We start from the raw sequence: 11,390 nt of genomic DNA, 5'->3' as shown, positions 1-11,390 counted from the left end.
GCGGGAGGCTGGCAGGGCAGACCAAGAGGCTGCGAGGATGGAGCCCGGCTGGGGCATGGAGATCAAAGCCACCGCTCGCTCAGCTTGGAGTTTGTTCCAGTCACTGGGTTCACAAGCCCCCCCTGTGTGCCAGCTCATAAAACCGGCAGCAGATGACATGTCAGCAGGTGAACACATACACACACACATACGCACGCACGTCAGAAACTCCACCCAGGCCAGGATGGTGTTCAGATCCGATGTCTTAACTGAGAACCAGGTGAGCTGGGCTCTAGTGCTGAATCTCTCTGGCCGCCTGGATGGTAGTTTGTGCTAATAACCCTCCAAGGTCCTTTTCAATTCAAACATCCTGTGATTCTGAAGAAAAGTGAATCAAGAGGGCTTCGGCATGTACACATGGCCACTTTGGCCTCCACAGGTTAAGGGGTCTGAATTGCGGCAGAGCCCTTATGCACTTTTCCCCACTTAGTGACCTTAATCCCTGGTGCTCTCTTTTCATTCAAGTTGCTGATTGTGGCTCCATCTCTTTGCGTGTCCCTTTCACAACCCCTCCCTCCTCAGAGCCACCTGCGTGCTCATACCATGGGGTCATCATGTAGGACCTGCTGACCATCTGCTCTCTTGTAGCTGGTCCCACCTTCCCGGATAGGCACGTGCACATTATTTGACACGTTTCTGCAGGACATGTTTTACATGCTTGCGTGAGTGCGTGTGTGCATGTGTACTAAGTCTCTTCAGTCATGTCTGACTCTTTGCAATCCTATGGACAGTACCCCGCCAGGCCTCTCTGTCCATGGGGATTCTCCAGGCAAGAATACTGGAGTGGGTTGCATGCCGTCTTCCAGGGATCAAACCCAGGTCTCCTGCATTGACAGGCAGATCCTTTACCACTAGCACCACCCAGGAAGCCCGTGTCATACATTAACTAAATCAGTATGTCACAGCATGTTTCACAACAGTCGTTCATGTGTGCACATGTGCACATGTCCCGGATGCTGAAGCTGAAACTCCAATACTTTGGCCACCTGCTGCGAAGAACTGACTCATTGGAAAAGACCCTGATGCTGGGAAAGATTTAGGGCAGGAGGAGAAGGGGACGGCAGAGGATGAAGTGGTTGGGTGGCATCACTGACTCAATGGACATGATTTTGAGCTAGCTCCAGGAGTTGATGATGAACAGGGAGGCCTGGCGTGCTGCAGTCCATGGGGTAGCAAAGAGTCGGACGCAACTGAGTGACTGGACTGAACTGAACTGATATGTCTGTTTCCTGGCTTCCTTGAAATTGTAGATTTAAAAATTCACAGGCATTGATCCTCCTGGACTCTCACCCCTTTGCAGAAGGTGCCCAAAAAGCATAGGTGGCGACATGGACATAAGCCTGCTCTCCTCTCCTTTCTATTTCCCTCCAGCATGGGTCAGTTATCTTCCTTCCTGCCCACCTCTGCAGGAAGATTGTTCAGTCTTGAAAGTTCTCACCTGATTTGCAACCTCCTCCTGCCCCTCAGTGATTCTGAATGTCTTGTTTCCTAAACCACCCATCCAGGAAGTGGGTGCTAGTTTGGGGAGAAGTAGGTTCTAGCTCTCATGGTTTGTAAGAGGTCTGGAGCTTTAGAGGGAGCCCTGCAGAGCTCTGACCCAAACCCAGCTCTCTCTGGAGGTCTCTGCAGGCTGGAGTCAGGACTCATAGTCCCAATGTGGCTCCTCTGGAAACTGAGAAGGATGCAGAAGTGTGTCCAGAGCCTTCCTGGGGCAATGCCTCTGGTCCTGCTGGCCTGGTTTCCTGGAGCCTTTTTTTCCTCCCTCTCTTCTTATCCAGACCCCAAGGCCTCTTCCCTCCACAGCCAGAACCCTCTGCTCTGTCATCTCCCTCTATCTGTTCTCACCCACCTTACCTGATCAGGGGTACGCTGCCTGCAGACCCGGAAGTCACCCAGGAACGAAGCCACTGAAGTGTGTGCCTCTCGCAAAGGACCTTCCAAATGTGCCCGAGAACGCCTGGCTTCTGGAAGAGAAGCTGATGTGTAATCAGAACAGCTGTGCTCCAGCTTCTGTTCGACCAGAAATCACGGTGGGACCTCGGCCAAGTCACTTAACCTTCTTAGTGTCCTGATCTGCAAAACTAAGCACTTGAGTTTTTAAGATCTCCTGTTCCTTTCAACCCTCTCTGCTACCCCAGGAAACCCCTCTCAACTTCCACATGCAGAGAGAATAGAAGTCAGAAGGGACCCCTTTTCAGAAAAGGCTCTTGTGTCTCAGGTGAGATCTGACTCTGAATCCCAGGGCCAGATGCTCCACTGAGCAGAGAGCAGAGAGGAGAGGGAGGCAGAACATGGGGACACATGGCTTCTGATCACCCTTAGCCTGATCTGTGGCAGGATTCTGTGGTCTTGAGTGGGGAGAAGGTGAAGCTCTCCCAACTCCAGGACTCCCAGGGCTGTGGACAGCCAGAGGTGGGGCTGGGGGCCAGGTGTATGGTTCTTCTGACCTCTCTGCTCTGAGCAGAGTCCCAGAGATGCTGGGCTCGGGGTGTATGGGAAAAGGAGCCACGAAACCAATAAGTTTCGAGGAAACAGCTCTTGTTTGGGGCCCAAAAGGTGGTATCTAGCCAATATCTCTGATCAGATCATTGCTATTAAAAACCCAAGCCCATGAGTGATTGAGATTGACACATACACATTGAGTGAGTGAGTGAAGTCGCTCAGTCATGTCCAACTCTTTGTCACCCCATGGACTGTAGCCTACCAGGCTCCTCCATCCATGGGATTTTCCAGGCAAGAGTACTAGAGTGGGTTGCCATTTCCTTCTCCAGGAGATCTTCACGACGCAGGGATTGAACCCAGGTCTCCCGCACTGTAGGCAGACGCTTTACCATGTGAGCCACCAGGAAAGTTGCTACTACGTATAAAATAGATAATGAATAAGAACCTACTGTATAGCACAGGGAATTCTACTCAATACTCTGTAATGACCTACGTGGAAAAGAAGCTAAAAAACAGTGGATATATGTATATCTATGGGCTTCCCAGGTGGTTCAGTGGGCAAAGAATCTGCCTTCAATGCAGGAGCCACAAGAGTCGCAAGTTGGATCCCTGGGTTGGGAAGATCCTCTGGGGAAGGGCATGGCGACACACTCCAGTATTCTTGCCTGGAAAATCCCATGGACAGAGGAGCCTGGCAGGGTGCAGTCCATGGGGTCGCCGAGTTGTACACGACAAGCGACGGAGCACACACACACACGTATAGCCGATTCACTTTGCTGTACAACAGAAACAAACACAACACTGTAAATCAACTATATTTCAATAAAAATTGTTTAAAAAGACAATAAAAACCCAAGCCTAAAGCAAAACCCTTTCCTTTACCAGAAACAGTAGCCTTTTCCCGCAGTCCTTCAGGGGCACATTTTATTGGCAAATCTTCCCCCAACTTGTCCCCACCTGCACTTTTTGGTCTCTTTCTCTCCCCACCCAAAAGCAAACCCAGGGAAACAGCAAATACGGTGATGATAAGAACTCTAGATTCTATTTGTTTAGCGTGATCACGCACCCAAACACCCTACCACCTGTATCTTTTTCACTTTCATGGAAGTGAAGTTGTTCCATCATGTCCAACTCTTTGCAACCCCATGGACTGTGGCCCACCAGGTTCCTCCATCCATGGAATTTTCTAGGCAAGAGGATTGGCGTGGGTTGCCATTTCCTTTTCCATCTGTCAGAAAAACCAAGCGAAATGCCAGACTGGTTGTAAAAGTAGGGACCGCAGTTGAAGACGGGGGAGGAACAGTGGGAGCAGGCGGGCACTCTGTTGTCTGAGTCGGGACAGGTATGGAGGGAGGGCCCTGGGGACCAGTGGCTGAAGACCCCACCCAAAAGGCAGGCCTGACCTGGGGGGAGGGAGCCCTGGGCCTCCTCTTCACCCCTTGATGGAGAGGCAGTCAGGAGACGGGGTGGGGCTCCCCTTAGGGACTGCAGGGCAGCGCCTGGCAGGGGCACTAGGAACTGGGCAGATTCTAAGGCAAATACTTGAGTGACCCAGGGAGGGGGGTAGGGGCAGGGCGCAGTGGGAGGCTAAGAGAAAGAGGGAGAGGCCAGACCAGGGGCCCGGAGGTAGCCAGCGGCTACTATGGATGGATGGAAGCCAAACCATGCCTTGTCTAGACAGACGGCTCTTGAGCAATTCTGACCCTCCATAGGCAGGTCCCCTGGTCAGGCCACAGCAATAAGAAGAACTAGAAAACAGAGAAAATGACTCTCACCACCTCACCTTCCTCCATTCCCCTGCCCAAATGCCTAGGCTTCAAGGACCCAGTGGCCTGAGTGGGTAGAGCCCCACTGGCCCCGCCCTAGAGGGTGGCCATGGGCTCTGCATCAGCGCATGTGAGAAAGGATCCAGACTGGTGGACTACAGTCCACGGCGTGGCAAAGAGTCAAAGACGACAAGTGACGAGGCACGCACACACACATACGTAGAACTGATTCACTTCGCTGCTCAGCAGAAACTAACACAACATTGTAAATCAACTGTATTCCAATAACAGTTTTTAAAAAAGAGCAGTAGAAAACCCAAGCCTAAAGCCAAACCCTTTCCTTTACTGAAAATGGTAGCCTTCCCAGCAGTCCTTCAGGGGCACATTTTATTGGCAATCTCCTCCCAGTTTGGCGTCCGCTAGAGGCCCTGGCAGAGTATCCAGTGAGCTCCTGATACAATCAGTTCACAGGCCAGGGGGCATCAGTCTAGCATCAGCAGGCTGCCCTGGGGGCAGTTCTCAGGCCACTGGTTCCCTCCCTGGCTCCTCCCCACTTCTCTAGGACAGGCTGATTTCCAGCTCCAAGAGCTAAATCTGATGCGTCCCCAAGCTACAGGAAAAAGTCCAGAAACCAGCAGGCAGTCCGGGCTGTCCTGGAAATCTTTGCACAGGAGCCGGAGTGCAGGAAACCACAGAGCCCTGGGCTGCCGTTGGAGTGCGCGTAGGAGTGCACGTTGGAGGGGCTGGTGTGTGGTCTGTGGCCAAGGTTGTGCCCACCATGGCAGGTGGCGGGTGGATGAACTGTTTACTGTCAGGGATGCCGCTCTGAGCTTTTGTGACCTTCTGTAGAGGAACAGCAGCAGCTAACAGGTTAGGAGACTCAGTGGGGCAGCCATGGGGGATGCCTGGCCAGAGGCAAATGTACAATCACAGCCTCTATTTTTATCCTCTCACTCCTCTCATCTGCTGTTGTTTCTGTGTCCTGGAGCCCTTTTGGTGACCAGCTTACCCTTCCGTGGCCACATTCCCTCCTGGGATCAGAGCCCAGCCGATCGCTGCCTGTTTCCCCCACACAGTGAGCTTTCTGTATCATTCATCTGATGAACCTCATCCCTTCTCCTCCCAAGAGACTGTGTAATCAGGCCCTCCCTGGCAGTCCTGTGGTTAAGACTCCATTCAATCCTCAGTTGGGGAGCTAAGATTCCACGTGCCTCCCAGGATAGTCAAAATAAATAAATAGAATACTTTTAAAGAGAGACTGATTGCATCAAATTCTCTTGTTCACCGATGAACTACATAGGGAGGAATTAGGGTCTGTGGCATTCCCCCACCATCTCTGTAACCATGTCAATCCTGCCCCAGTTCAGGAAGATGCTGTACGTTAGGAATTCAGTCAGTTCAGTTGCTCAGTCGTGTCTGACTCTTCGTGACCCCATGGACTGCAATGCGCCAGTCTTCCCTGTCCATTACCAACTCCCGGAGCTTGCTCAAACTCATGTCCATTGAGTCAGTGATGTCATCCAACCATCTCATCCTTTGTCATCTCCTTCTCCTCCTGCCTTCAATCTTTCCCAGCATCAGGGTCTTTTCCAATGAGTCAGTTCTTCACACCAAGTGGCCAAAGTATTGGAGTTTCAGCTGCAACATCAGTCCTTCCAATGAATATTCAGGCCTGATTTCCTTTAGGATGGACTGGTTGGATTTCCTTGCAGTCCAAGGGACTCTAAAGAGTCTTCATCACCACAGTTCAAAAGCATCCATTTATGGCACTCAGCTTTCTTTATAGTTGTACTCTCACATCACATTAGGAGTTATCTGATCTTAAACTCTATCACATTAGGAATTATCTGATTCTTAAACTCTAGCTCACAGCTTGAAGCTCAACTCCAATGTCATATTCTCCCTTTTCTTCTCTCTGTATCCATCCTCACGCTGCCAGGCAAGTCCCAGCCCATGTTCTCTTCTTCATGCCTTTCTTGCAAAGAAGTGCACTGAATTAAAACCATCTCTTGACCTGGCCATGCCCTGCTTATTGCTTGCAGATCCTTGGAGGAAGAGGTTAAATTACACCATGCTCTTCTCTCCCCCAACTCGAGTATATGTTGGACTATGTTTTATAGACAGTGACTGGTACCAAGGAAATTGCAAGCTATTTCATTTCTCAGGCCCCAAAGGCTAATGTTGGGCTCAGTGTACAAGAGACAGGGCCAGAGGTGACAGGGGAACAAAGGAAGTTGGCAGGGGACTGAGTGTGCGAGTGGGGTACATCAGACCCCAGCCAAACACAGAGGAAACAGCCTCTGCTCCCCCAGAGGGGCTTCCCTGGGGGTCAGAATGTGCCAGCAATGTGGGAGACCTGAGTTTGATCCCTGGGTCAGAAAGATCCCCTGGAGAAGGAAATGGCAACCCACTCCAGTATTCTTGCTTTGAGAATTCCATGGAGAAAGGAGCCTGGAGGGCTATAGTCCAAGAGGTTGCAAAGAGTCAGACATGACTGAGCCCCCTGAGAGGGTGACGGACCCACAGAAGGTGGGCAGTGGGCAGCAGCTGGGAGGAAGGGAGGGTGTGGCACGCATGCAGCCTGCCAGTCCTGAGCCTGGGACCGGGGGTGCTGACAGCTGACCAAAGTCATGGGGCCTGGGAGCCACCCCCGTCTTGCCTACCAGATTCACCCTCGGTGGGAGAGAGAAGATGAAAGGCAGAGACTTCTGAGAAAAGGAGGACCACTTGGCAGCTGTTTCCTCCAGACCTGTGAGACCAGGGTGGAGGGAGCCTGAGAGTCCCTGGGAGGAGAAACTAGACATCCACCATAGTCACGCGCTGGGGCCAGGGGCAGGAAACAGTCTGCAGGGCCTGGGTCAGAGGTCAGCTTCATACCACTCTCTGAAGCATCTGTGTGGCTCCCTTACCTTCTTATTTCTGAATCTGGGGGCCTTGACCAGAGAGAGATGAAGAGCAAAGGCCTGAGAGAGACGTAGGCCTAGGGAGGCAAAGATAGTGCGATCATGGCTGCCTCCATTGCTGAAATGCTCGTGCCTCCACGTGTGTGCTGCTGTGCCATGGTCCCCATCATGGCAGGCAGACAAGTCAGAAGCCATCAGCGGAACTTCCCTGGTGGTCCAGTGGTTAAGAATCCTCCTGCCAATGCAGGGGACATGGGGTTCGATGCCTGGTCCGGGAAGATTCCACATGCCATTGGGCAACAAAGCCCATGCACCACAACTACAGAGCCTGTGCTCTAGAGCCCCAGGGGCCAAAACAAGAGAAGCACTGCACTGACAAGCCGACCCACTGCAACTAGAGAAAGGCCTTGTGCAACGGTGAAGACCAAGCACAGCCCAAAAAAGTCAATAAAGAAGCCATCAGCTAGCCCCATGGTGGAGTGGGCCCCTGAGACTGGGTTTTGCCTTGCACCCATCACCCTGAAGGGGCTCTGGCTCTCCAGTTAGCTCAGAACCCAAGGCAGGCTGGCCCTGGTCAATGGAGGTGGAGGTGGTGGGGGGCAGGGAGGCGGCAGAGGTGGTGTTTCTTAGAGGAAACTTGTGCTGGTCCCACTCAGTCAACTCCAGCGCTTGATCAGGAAGGGGTCAGGCAAGCAACAAGCAGGAGGAAGAAAAGCAAACACTGGCCCCTGCATGCACGTGGCAGACCCCTCCTCAGATGCCTGCCACACTGCACAGGTGAGTGGGACCCCCACCCTGGGCCCCACCCTGGACGGCAGCCTGGCCTCACACAGCCCCGCCCTGGCCCCACAGCCAGCTCCTCGATGCCACAGACAACAGAGAAGTGGTGCAGGCCACAGGAGACCGGTGTGTCCAGTCCCACCCAGGCGACTCCCTCTTGGCTGCCCTCCTGGGGGCAGAGAGAGGGGCCCCTTGACCCAAACTCCCATCGATGTGACACCACTCAGTGTGTCAAAGGAGTTCTTTCCTGGTACATTGTCCTATTTTTTTTTAGCCTTAAGAAACTGCAGATGGTGACTACAGCCATGAAATTAAAAGACACTTACTCCTTGGAAGGAAAGTTATGACCACCCTAGACAGCATATTAAAAAGCAGAGACATTACTTTGTCAACAAAGGTCTGTCTAGTCAAGGCTATTGTTTTTCCAGTAGTCATGTATAGATGTGAGAGTTGGACTGTGAAGAAAGCTGAGTGCCGAAGAACTGATGCTTCTGAACTGTGGTGTTGGAGAAGACTCTTGAGAGTCCCTTGGACTGCAAGGAAATCCAATTAGTCTATCCTAAAGGAAATCAGTCATGAATGTTCATTGCATATGTTGAAGCTGAAACTCCAAAACTTTGGCCACCTGATACAAAGAGCTGACTCATTTGAAAAGACCCTGATGCTGGGAAAGATTGAGGGCAGGAGGAGAAGGGGACGACAGAGGATGAGATGGTTGGTTGGCATCACCAACTCGATGGGCTTGAATTTGAGTAAACTCTGGGAATTGGTGATGGACATGGAGGCCTAGCGTGCTGCAGTCCATGGGGTCGCAAAGAGTCGGATACAACTGAGTGACTGAACTGAACTGAACAGAAACAGGTGGGCCCAGCCCAGAGAGGTCAATGATGCTAGCTCCCATGCCAAAGTCAAGGCATTTTCTCCAATTTCGTGGAGTGATCTCAAGGCAGGAGGGGCCTTGTGTGCTGCCCCGTGCCTCTGATCTGTGCTCACAGGGCCCACAGAGGCAGCCCAGCATCGGGGTGGGAAGCCTGGACCCTGCCCACTCTTCTCTGGCTGCAGGCAGAGTCCTTCCCCAGGGTTGTGCCACCATGTCACCAGAACTGAGAACCCTGTCAATCAAATACTTAGCAAACAGCTGAGAGGTGATACGTTTTTGAAATCCAGAGCTACGTGTCCTCCCATCAGCTGCCCCCCTCTGGCAGGTCAGGTGCATGGGAGCCGGACTGTTCCGCTTCTCTATTCAGGGCAGGGGGAGAGAAGGAGGGACATGGTAAGTGTTTATGGGGGGACCCGAAGACTTCCCAACGGAGAAGGCAATGGCACCCCACTCCAGTACTCTTGCCTGGAAAATCCCATGGACGGAGGAGCCTGGTGGGCTGCAGTCCGTGGGGTCACTAGAGTCGGACACAACTGAGTGACTTCACTTTCACTCTTCACTTTCATGCATTGGAGAAGGAAATGGCAACCCACTCCAGTGTTCTTGCCTGGAGAATCCCAGGGACGGGGGAGCCTGGTGGGCTGCTGTCTGTGTGGTCGCACAGAGTTGGACATGACTGAAGCGACTTAGTAGTAGTAGTAGGAGAAGACTTCCCAAAGCAGGGACCCCGGTATTTCCTCTCCTCTGTCCCCCACCTCATCCAGTCTCTGTGGTCTCTGTAGCCCATGAGCCTGGCAGCTTCACCCCCGTCATGTTGGGTCTAAAACACTCCTTTAACCCTCCAGCACCCAGGGGATTCTCTTACCACATCTATCTTGCTGCACAGCGATGCCCGGGTGTCTTTCTTTTCATGTCATACTAGGACTCCCACAGGCAGATGCAGAAACTCATAGAATAGAATCCCATAGATGTAGAATCTCAAGAATCTCATGCCTTGAGTACTTCTTACAGTGGGTACCACATGCCTCAGGTTTCCCAACCTTTGCCTCAGAGCGTTGCTTCTGGAATCCTTCCCTCTTTTTCTCCTTCTTCATAATATTCCACATTCTCTCCTTACCCCCACTCCCTTTCTCTCTCTGTCTGTCTCTTGAACACACGAAAGCATATATAAGCAGAGAAAATTTCCCAGTGATGACTGACGTTAGCATTTTTTTTTTTATCCTTTGCAATGTGCTTCCACCCCTATGATGTCTTTAACTATTACAATCCTACACAAAGGCCAGTATTTTTCTCTCTACTACCTTTGACAGGTGAAAGAAATATCTGAAATATGTCCATAGAAGAACTTAGAATAAAAACAGGTCACTCATTCATAGATTTGATTAATGAATATTTATTACACACTACATTGTACCATAAATTATGCCAAGCATTGGGAACACAATACTTAATAATATGGGCATCACATTCTCCTCTGTGGAGCTTACAGTCTGTTAAGGAAAACAGATGTTTAAAAAAGTGAGCACCCAAAGTTCAGGATGTATAATAAAAAGAAAATATAGGTGGCTTGGAAATTGAACAGGCAGACTCCAATCTAGCCTATGGGCGAGTTCCCCACGCTCACCCCCTGCCCACCAACACACACACACACAAACACAATATACAATTGTTGAGACTCATAGGCGGAGCAGAAGTTACAAAGATGGAAGGGAGGATGGGTGCAGAGAGGTAGAAAGATCCAGAAACTGTGAATGCTGAAAAGGAGGAAAAAAGAGGAGGAACCAATAATGATTATCATGATGAAAGAGAGGCCCAGAGAAGACAAGGGTTAAGAGGCTAGGGAGGTTGCCAGGTGTCAGCTCAGGGAAGGGCTTCCAGACCACAGGTTAGGCAGGACTTGCATCTGAGAAAGATCAATGTAGCTCCAGTGTGGATGGTGGAATGGAAAAAACCAAGACTGCAGTGGGAAAAAACAAGATTACAGGAACCCACTCCTGGAAGGCAGTGGGGAGACCGTAGGGGCCTGTTTCGGAAGATTAGCAAAAGGGTAGAGACAAGTGCAACAGTCTTCAAAGAAGTGAAAAAAGCAAGAACTGTTCTTTTTAGTACATTGTACTACATTGCACGTGTTTTTAAAGGCATGTAGAGACAGCAGCCCACCAGGCTCCCCCGTCCCTGGGATTCTCCAGGCAAGAACACTGGAGTGGGTTCCCATTTCCTTCTCCAATGCATGAAAGTGAAAAGTGAAAGTGAAGTCGCTCAGTTGTGTCCGACTCTTAGCGACCTCATGGACTGCAGCCTACCAGGCTCCTGTGTCCATGGGATTTTCTAGGCAAGAGTACTGGAGTGGGGTGCCATGGGGGCACACAGAGCCAGACACGACTGAAGTGACTTAGCAGCAGCAGCATACATAAGAATACTGGAGTGGGTGGCCATTCCCTTCTCTAGGGGATCTTCCCAACCCAAGGATCAAACCCAAGTTTTGCAGGCAGATTCTTTACCTTCTGAGCCAGCAGGAAAGCCCATACATAGGTAGGCTTGGACATACATAAAGTATTTTTGGAAGGATAAAGAACTAAC

This window comes from Bos grunniens, chromosome 4 (genome assembly GCF_055505025.1).
Source record: "Bos grunniens cultivar Pamir isolate PY7600 chromosome 4, Bosgru_T2T1.0, whole genome shotgun sequence".
Taxonomy (NCBI): Eukaryota; Metazoa; Chordata; class Mammalia; order Artiodactyla; family Bovidae; genus Bos; species Bos grunniens.
The sequence above is the reverse complement of the archived record's forward strand: the minus strand, read 5'-3'. Positions refer to the sequence as shown.